Here is a 10911-nt window from a genome sequence, read left to right as displayed (position 1 = left end):
CCTTGGTTTTTGCCAGCGAGAGACGTTCCATGACATTACGTCTTTGGCCCAAAATGTCTAGATTTGGGATTTACTCGTTCTGAGCGCAAGAACTCCGTTGTCGACATCTAAAGGTATTTACTTATATTCTTTTCTGTTGTTGATCACGCTCTCCTTATCTTGCACACCTGTATATCTCCCTCGGTGTTACCTGCGACTGAAAAACGTGGCGCTCTGCTAGCCGAAAATGTCAAAAGGAGACCTTGATAGTTGTGAAGAGCACCTTCGACTAATTTCTGCCCAAATGAAGCGACCTTTTCCATCAAACGTTTTTACGTTTTTTTTAAATCTCGTGGTGCGCACGTTTTAGCATGACAGGTAGTAGAGACGGACGTAGAAAAGGTTTACAGAGCGATGTAGAAATGCAGAGATGCCCGTAAAAGACCAACAAAACAAGCCCTGAACGATCCGACGAATACCTACTGTCCTAGAGAAATCTGCACCTAAAAGTAGACGGATCTACAACTTCGGGAGGAATGCTCGGATTTGGTTGGACGGGGTGGTCAAGTGGTAAATATAACACGGTGTAATCCGTATCGCCCGAGGTATCGCCCCGACCACGGGTCGTATCGCCCGACGGCCGGAAGGCGATACGACCCGCGGGAGGGCCGGGACCGAGGAGTACTAGTATTCTATTACCTTCGCCAGGAAGGTTATGCCTTCGCGGGAAGGTTATGTTATCGCTTACGCCAGCTGTGGGGTGGGTTCGTATGTATGTCAAGATCATAACTCGAGAAAACTTTGATGGATCTTCGTGATTTCTGGTAGGTGAGTGGCGGTTGTGGAAATGAAGTTCAAGTTCGAAAATGGTTTACCATGCGTTGTCCTACAGTGCCCCAGTGAACTTTTTATGTTAGTGTGTTTGTATGTAGACAACACAACTCGAGGAACTGTTGATGGATCTGGATGATTTTTGCTGGGTACGTAGAGTAATAAAACGGAGGTCAAGTTAAAAAATAGGTCACCTGGCAGTGTCCTGCGGTACTGCAGTGTTTATGTATGCGTATTTGCTTGTAGACAGGATAACTCGAGAAGTTGTCGATGGTTGTGCATGATATTTAGTGAATATGTCGATTTATTGAAGGGGAAAGTCAAGTTCGATGATGGGCCTTCTAGGGGGTACTTTGGGTACTGCAGTGTAGCTTCAAAGTTCGAGGTCAAATTTTCTGCAAGTTCTACGGTCATGGTTTTGGGGGATAGATAGTCCATGCCACATGAAGTAAGTTGTGTACGTTTGGGCCCTCTAGCGGCTTGTTTGGAGCTGCAGCGGGTGTTTTTAATTTACTTGTTTTGACCTTTGGACATGAATAACTAGAATAATGGTCAACGAATCGTCTTGATTTATGGTATGTAGATAGCTTGATTAATGCTTATCATAATCGAATACTCATTATGCAAATCAGGAGCTAATTTGAATGATTAGCAGGGAAAGTTTATAAATTTGCTGCCTTGCAAAATATGACTCTCAAACATGTGACATTATAGCTGAAAAAGAGAGAGGTATCGATAGATACCAATGATGCTAATTGCTACCTATTTTTCATAATCAATTAGAAAATATTAATTGAAAATGCAACAATGGTAAATGATTAGAATTTCATTCTTGTATTATTAGGAAGCTAAGTAAAGGTGAACAATATGAGATAAAAATCATGCATGACAAGGCCTCATTAACACAATGTGTAAGGAATTTTCTGTACGACCTTATTTCGGGGACACCGAGGCCAGCTGGGATTATGGCTGCTGTTTATTTAAACTACAAATTTAAAGTAGGTCACGTAAACATCACTAGACACATACATATATACAATGGAATTAAGCCTCCTTGATGCATACTAGTCTTATTCCAGGACAAATAATATCTTAAGTCTTGGATATGATAAAGGCACTCTCCATGATAAGCCTTGTTGACCATGAAATGGATGCATGTTATAACGTTGGGTAACATAAATTCGGGATTTTTCCGATAATGGTTGACTGAAATCAATCTAGCAGAACAATAAACCATCCTTTTTTTCTATAATTCTGTCAGTATCATGTACTATCTTTGCACTAATCATATATATGGTAGATTTTGTCTCTAGTCGTGCTGACACCATAATATTTCAACTTGAAACTACCGTCCGCCGCACGCACAATGACGGTGCTGTCGGACAGGTTGGCACATTAATTCGGGAGAGAAGATTCGTCTTGAATATCTTACCGCTAATCACATTTTATACAGCAGCTATTCGTTCCATCCTTGGCTTGAGGAGAGTGCTATGGATATAGACGTGTCCAAGTAAAAAAAATACACGAAAAAACGGCCTTACCGCACACATCAGGCGAGTTCGGGAACAACCCGTGTGTTGAGTCGGTAGAACTTCACTCAAAGTCGGCCCATCGTCATCATCGGGCAACGTGTAACGTTACATTATTCATGGCAAGTTAGCTGGATGCCGTAGCAATGGTAATACTACTATGTCCATGTGTTCCTTGTTGTGTTAGGAGCAAACTTTGAGGAAAATATCTTCCTCAGTCCACAATCACACGCAGCATTTAGACAAAAAACTGTTCCTCACAAACCTTTGTCGTCTGCTTGACAACAGGATTCTGGTTAACAATATGGCGGCGGGAAAATACACGTGCCGTAGGTTGTAGCAACAGAGAGGAGTTTTGATGCTTGATCACACTTAGAATCCAGTTGCAGGTTAGCAAAAGAGATTGTAATAAGTTTTCTTGTAAATAATTGTGTTTAGCAGGAAGCGGATGTGACATTTTTCTTATAAACCAGCCTACAACCATGTTGTGTAATTCTCCCACGAAGCCCCCAGACTCTGTAAATAAGGGACGGAGAGTTTTTGACCTCGTCGCCTTATAATCCATGCTTATCGAAGCTTTTCAGACAGTGTTCTGAATACGTAAGTCTGTCAGGTTTGCATTTCTATCGGTATTACTTATGTTGCATCTAGCACATATTCCTAAATACCCCGTTTTCGAAAAATCGCGAATTTAATTAAGTACCCCGCGAATTTATGTTACCCAACGTTAACCTCCTTGATGCAAGCAAACGTTTCTCGAAGTGGAGTGTTTTTCTCCTCCTCCCGTGGAAAGAAAATAAAATGAAAATAAAGATCGATATTCGTTCAGGAACTGCTATAACTTTATCCCAAAGTCAATAGTAAAGAACCACACTATCAAATGGATGCAAAAATGCCTTTCCTGACAGAGCCAGGCGCGAGTTAGTCACCGGGCAGAGATCAATGTGGCGAAGCCATCCTGACATTTGATGAACGTTAGGAAGGCGGCGATCATGTGATCATCGGGGTCATGTGTGACGTCAAGCGGGCCAGGTCGTGTGGTGGGGGAGGGGACCTAGGCAACAACATGTTAGCTTCCTATTTCCATGTAGGAACTAAAGATAAGACTTTCCAAACTGTTCGAGTTGTTAGTGTTACTAATGCTACGGTCACAATTGCGCCGGTGCTCATCGGGGATGTAGCCCCGGCCGGGCTCTCGTGGTCACAATTAAAAGTTTACTTCACGCTACCCTGCTGAGGTCCCGGGGTGCTCCGGTGGGCACTCGGTGGAATCTTTTTTTGGAAGTTTGTCACCTTCGTTGGCAGGTATCCGACAGGTACCCGTCAGTTGCTCTGACTGTGCCTTGTAGTGACCCCTGTGGGGTCCAACATGGCCCTGCCGAATGCCCCGCAAAAGACGGTCGGGCATTAGGCAGGTTCCTGGTGGGCACACGTCATATCTCGAGGCGTATATAAATTGCACTAGAGCTCAAAAAGAAACACGGTATACGACGTTCACGCTTTTGTTCTGCTCACCTAACCTATAATGTCACACTTGACCCGTCTTACAAAGTACACACATTATTCTGTGCACTTGGTTTGTAACAGAACAATACTTTATCGTATGCTCTTTGCCGATGACACCAGCACATTCCTTTCCCACAAAAACTTTGATTCTCTGATACAACTGGCTAATCAAGATGTGTAAAGTACATGTACATGGTCTGAAGCAAATACATTGCCAACAAATTGCCTTATTTTCTGTAGTAAAGATAAAAGTAATGATACCAATAAAGCAAAAATATCCTTACAGTGGTTATTCTTACAGCTCTTGGGAGAACTCGTGTAGGTATAGGCCTGGGTTTGTTTCAAACTTTGAAAGAGAATAACTCAAGAAGGTGATGACGGGTCGTCATGATTTGTAGGGATGCACATAGCTTGAGTGATAATTTACATAATCGTATAAGAATCATGCAAATCAGGATCTGTGATGTGAAAAAGTATACAAACCCTTGCATTCTATTGTAGTTAAACACGTGCCATGTAACTGAGAAAGAGAGGAATATTGATATGTATCAATTATGCAAATGAAGACCTAAATTGCATAATTGATGACGAAATACTATGATTCAAGAGTGGTAAATGATGGAGATTTCATTCATGTGGCATTCGGAAGATAATCAAATGTGGACGTTATCAGACATAAATCATAAAGGCCTCATTTACATAATATATGAGGAAATGCTACAATGGCCTTCTTTGCTAAGATTTTACTTTAATGCTGTGTTATGTGTAGAGAAAAGGATTACTTGAAATTTATGCAAATGAGGACCGTATTTACATACTGAGTGATAAGCATTCACTCGAAAAGGCTAACATCAGTCGGCGAAAGGTATGAGGTCGTGAAACTAGTTTTGTGTGTTATTTATTTTTATGTCATGCCTACCCGAAAAAAAACGCATTTCAATGCAAAATGCGGCTGAAGTTTAGAGTTTCGTGTCCTCGAACAAAATCAATCGTATCAACATCAATTCCAAATCACGTATGCGAATTTTCGAGTGCGGCATAACCGGCAACTCGGAATACATTCTAAAAATTCTACGGAAGCCCGTGTGATAAAAGTAGAAGCTCGTGTGATACGAAAAACTTTCACAGGATGCGGAACACCCGTATTGAACGTTTTGTCGGCCCAGGTATGACATAAAAAAATGGACATTGAGAGTGACTCGATTCCGCCGCCCGCATAAGATTTAATCAACGCGCTGTCTACCCGAAGGAAACTTTCTCCGTCAAACAATGCGTGTATGACATAGTCAAATTTGCTATTGTATTTATTAACGGTGATGATCCATTACACTGCGCTAGGCTAGGCAGCTCTCATTGGTAACGGCTGACAAAAAAAAATACAGACGAACATGCAATGTGTATACATAGCCTACAATAAATGAAGTAAAGAATCATTACAATATACATTAAAATACATTACATAGTAATACTATACGAAATAATCATACGAATCAATAACAACCATGCAAATCGTCATAATAAAGTTTCGGGGAAAATCATTAAGTATAATCTACAGGATAGAGGTGGAGTACCTGGAAGGTTGATTAGAGGTATGTTTAAAATCAGGACAAGAGGTGAGTTTTCTAACTTCTCCATGATGGAGGGCACTTGGATTGATACAACCTGCCGAAACACGACGACTCTGTCAGAAAACAAGAAAGGCATTCAATGTACCGAGGACCTACTTTCGGGCTAGGCGCACAACCATTTGGAATAAGATACAGTATATTGAAATGCATATGGGCTAAATGTGCGAGACTACTGAATGAACCTTGGTGTGTTAAGACTAAGGATGATACCGTAAAAACGTAACATTTTCTTGTCCCGGTTTTTGTTATATTTTTATCTACAGCTTCGAATTTGGCCCCAGAACAAATAGAGTTGTGTCCGCTTAACATCTCCGTAGTATAAGTTACATGGATTATTTGTTTCAGGCACCAAGTAAAAACATACATAGCTACAATATGCATAAAACATAGTCATGCAGAGTTATCAACCCAGGATTGATGTGTTCAAAAATTCGCATTTCCCGAGAACCATGCTAGAATGCAACACGTTGCCATCAAGTACTATCGGAAAATTTTCACTAAATAGCTTTACTCCAAGTTCTACTAATGCTCAAATGTCAGGCGATTTGCATGTTGCAACAATAAATGTGCAGCATGGTAATAAACCAGTTAAAGCAAAAACAGGGACCTCCTTTGAAAGAATTTGTGTGATTTCGTCATAATTATTTCACATACACTTTTTCATGTTAATGCCAGAATGATAAGAAATAACCTTGGGCTTTCTCCAGTTCTTAATGCAAAACTTGTGTATGACATTGAGAAAGGTATTGTTTGGAGAATTCACACATACCAGGGTGGTCTTTGAGCCAAATTTCTACTTCACTCTCATTCCTTTGGAACACTATTATGCTTTTTCTAAAATAGAATAGAATAAGATAAATAAAATATTTCATAAATCTTGAACATCAGAAAAATAAGTTTTGAGTGACAGACCTAGTAATGATAGTGTTGATTCTAGGTCCGTTTCAGATGGCCCTAACATTTGAGCAAGAGGGATTGGGCCGTTTTAAAAGGCATGTGACACCTGGAGGGTTTAGAACGGTTGCAAGGCAAACAGGCAGAGGGCATAATTGTGTGGTTGATCCTCACAGTTCGGATCCCTGCAAATGATCACGTCCTGTAGCAGTTCATATGTAGCTACATCAGACAGGTGTATATACAAAGATAAACGATGCATGTCTGTACAACTCGCACACGGGTTAATTTCTACACCTGGGGTACAAATGTACCCCAAAACTATTTCATGTACCTGTCCATGATTAATATTTCAGTCAAATGATCTGAACTAAGCTGGAAACATACGGCTGGAATTTTCTCTCCATTTTATGAATGTTGTCTTTGAAATTATTTCACACTAGAAATGCATCTTTAAGCTGCAGTGCTGTGCCATCTAAATCAAATAACCTGAACTTTTCTGCAAGGGTAGTTTAAAAAGATGTGCTCAGACCTTTATCTCCATTTTGTGGAGGATTGTCTTTAAATTTGTTTCATTCAGATTTCGTTTGCTATTTCCATACTTCAAATGCTGTGCCATGAAAATTAAATTAACTGAAATTCAAATGTAGTTACGTGTTTGCTATTCTCCAAGCAGAGGTTGGTGGGGGAAGATCGTGTCCTTTTCATATGCCCCGTTTTTTTTCGCTCCCCCATCCAACCTCTGCGGAGGCTCAAAGGACAAGGGAACAATTCATCCAGAGCCTCTCGAGTTACGCTGCTAAACCACAACTACCGGTAGTTCACGGTGGTCTGTCACTAGGGTATTCTTTCCCGTTGCTACGCGCGTTCCACAAGGTATCGGGTTACACGAGGCAACATTTTGGCTAACGGCCAAACATTTGTAAATAAACAGAATAGCGGGGACGGGAAAATATTATCAAAATAAAACGAAATTGGTGATTTTACAAACTTTGAATGTTGTAATTTTGCGCTGAATGGCTGATTTCTTTATATTTTGCTCCCGAACACGATAATTCTCTGGTTTTAGGGAGCCCGTTTTTTCAGGCACACATCGCAAAGGCCAGGCTTCAAATGTAAATGAATATCTCTTATTTTCATATTTTTCGTCGACCAGGAACAAAACAAAACTTTGTGTTTTTGGGATTTTTTAATTTCTGATTCTAAGTATAGTTAATATCGACAAATCCGTGAAAAAATGACGTGTTTTGACATTTTTCGCACTCAATTGCCCATAATTCAAAACCAAGGGCATTTTTCAAAAATCCCAAAAACACAAACCTCGGGAAAACCGTTACGGTCATTTTGAATCGTTAATGAGGTAAGGTGGATGTTTCTTGGTGCCGTACCTTTACGATGTTTGAACGCATGTCATGCCGCACGGATAAGGAGAGGGGGTAATTGACACGGGCGTAAACAATCCTTCTAATATCCAAGGTCGGCAAAAATGACGCCAGCAGCTTCGTTACATGTCAGATGTCCACAACAAAGTGCCAGCATAGATATACTCTCCAGAAAACAGATGAAATTTGTGAAAGAAGTAGTTTTTTTCTCCTGATGCGGGGAAAGGGGCCCGGCCTCGCTGGTTTACAGTAAAAACATGCGATGACCGCAGGTGACCCCGAATCGAACGTGCGTTCGGATTCGATTACGTCATTTCGAACCTCGTGGAACAGCGTTCGAATTCGGCTGGACATGGGAGTTTCTGAGCATGAATTTGACCACCGTGGTTATGTAATTACACGGCTACAAACGCGACCAAAACACAATCTTCTTGGCAAAATATACCCCTGGTGTACGGATGAGGGTTAAACCAGGTGGACTTTTAAAGGAGATTATTATTCTAATCAAGTAATCCCTTGCGCAGAAGTGAGCTAAGTTTAGGGACCCGATATTGGTCAATTTCCTGCAGGAATAAGGCCGAAATACATTATACACCAGGTGGTAGAATTAGGTAGACGAGTCAGCCACAACCCAAGCCTTGGAGGTATTGACCGAAATGACGAATGCAATCCGTGTTTGACCACACAGGAAGAGAAATGCCGCGCTTTCACAAAAAGAGCGACTTTCCAGCGCCCTCTTGCGGCTTTATTGTAATCTCCAACTCAATGGCCTGATGGCAGCAATAAAACAAAAACTAAAGCAGTCATCCTCAACTGAGGTGAAGCATGATGCTTTTTTAAGTAGCTAGTTGTAGTGCAATAAGGCCTCGCCACGGCTCTTTTTTTTGTGGCTTTTATTCCCGAAGCTCCCCCATACATGGGGCCGCTGGCATTACGTCACCATCCGAAATGACGAATGCAATCCCTTACAACATGTCGGAACTGGAGTTGACCCTAGGATCGAACTTGGGCTCGGCGCCCAAGGATCTACTGAATTTTAGCCATATGGCGAAGCAGCGGGTTTGCGTATCCGCTTGCGCCACAGGTACATGCTGCACTATATATAAGGCCTAGGAAAAATGATGCTGTGTGTTTAAAAATTACGATTGGTAGGTAGGTAGGGATTCAATTTTTTTCTCTTCGCATTTCGGCGCAAGCTTTGTGATTTGTCTTCTTTATAAACATCCATTTGATAGAAATATATATATATATATATATATATATATATATATATATAATTAATAGGTCTATCTCAGCAATGTCTGGATAATGTTTGCTCCTACAAATGATGTCACCTACCTTAAATTTTCCACCGACATAAATTACACGGTGACGCGAACCTGTCCGTATTTAATGGTGCAAACACTGGTTTGAAGACATTTTACTTACTAGTATTTGATTGTCGTTAGAGATTATTTGATTGCCCTTTACCACTTATCCTTACTATCTCCATGAAAAATTGAGATTTTTTCATGGAGATATTGTTTTGAGCGTGTTTGTGTGCGTGTTTGCGTGCGTGTTTGTGTGTGTGTCTGGATGCTTATAGTCAGCATAAATAAAAAAACGTCAGAATGGATAGTAATGATATTTGGTATGTGGGTAGGTGTTAGGAAAACAAATGTCAATGTCGATTTGGGCCCCCTGGTATGTGACAGTGGAAATGCATTTGTGTTTTTGTCAAAATCTTCCATGGAGAATAACTGAAGAAAGGAACGACAGATTTTCATGTTATTTGATATGCAGGTAGCTTAGACAGGGATGTACACAATGAAGTGCAAATTATGAATATTGGGAATTAATTTGCACAAGTAATGAGGATTATCTATATTTTCATTCTAGTTATCCATGTTTCAATGACGTGCACAGGACGTATTTAACATGTGTAATTGTATAGCTATTCTCTGTGATTTCTAATAAGCCGTTTGTTTTTAAAACTATGAATGTTTTTAAATGAATGGGCTGTGTGATTTAGTTACAATTCAAACTGTTGACTGTCTGCCAAATGCTAATAATGTTCATTCGACTTGGCTTTGACTACCCTCTGTGTTTTCATAGTTGTCCCATGTGGTCCGTGGTGATCAGAGGTCGACGACAGCAGCCACAACAACAACACCTCCGGCAGCCATAGTCAGCAGTTCACATCTTCAAGGCACCCAGAAAAGTGGATTCCACCATGAACATTTTATAAGGGTCTTCCTGGAACACAGAAACTTTCCTGGTGCGGACATCTTCAGCTACATCATCAGCTACATCCGTATCGCTAACACGGACAGGGAACTGCTAAACAGCCCATAAAAGATTGAATCTCCAGATCACATAGTACCATCGGACAAAACTAAATTAGAAGACCCTGAACAGGACTACTTCGTAAGAGGAACCATCTACTTTGGGACGCATCAACCTTCACTCAGCACGGACGGCGGGCGGTATAAACTTCGGGCGGTATAAACTTTCCGGCTCTTGTGATCAATTGCTGACGTAAGCTTACGTAACTATACAGTGATTGGCCACTTGAATTCTTAGGAAGATTGTGGTACATGTAGGACAATCGAAGACTCGATGAGATAAGTTTTGTATTTGAGCAAACTTTGTAGCTATGTACTAAGCCTTCACAGGTTTCAGCGTTACGTACATTTATTTGATAAAGTTTACCAAACAAGACACGCTAGCTTCATCAAAATGGAAAGCGTTACGGACACGATTCTCGCTGCTACTGATCGCGGTACCTTCGATCCCAACAAAATAGAATACCCGACGGACATGATATATACAGATGCCGTCAGTTCACCCGTTAGCTCAATGTTAAAAGACTTAACGGAATTGAGACCCACGGATAGCGTAGCTTATATCAATGACAGCGTTACCAATATGGATGATTTTGTTATCTTCAATATGACAAACTTTACGGACTACATTCATCCACGTGATGATGATGACCCTTACCCTTTAGGGGTTGGGCAAACGGCTTTTATAGGTATAGCGTCTATAGGTGCTTTGATCTGTAACCTATTGGTAATCCTTGCAACTGGTAGGAGAAAAAATACCTTGCCGAGAAACACGCGCTACTTGGCATGTTCTATGGCTGTCGCTGACTTTTTCACGGCCATATCTTTTACGCCATCT

Source organism: Branchiostoma lanceolatum, chromosome 1 (genome assembly GCF_035083965.1).
Source record: "Branchiostoma lanceolatum isolate klBraLanc5 chromosome 1, klBraLanc5.hap2, whole genome shotgun sequence".
Taxonomy (NCBI): domain Eukaryota; kingdom Metazoa; phylum Chordata; class Leptocardii; order Amphioxiformes; family Branchiostomatidae; genus Branchiostoma; species Branchiostoma lanceolatum.
Note: the sequence above shows the minus strand (reverse complement) of the source record.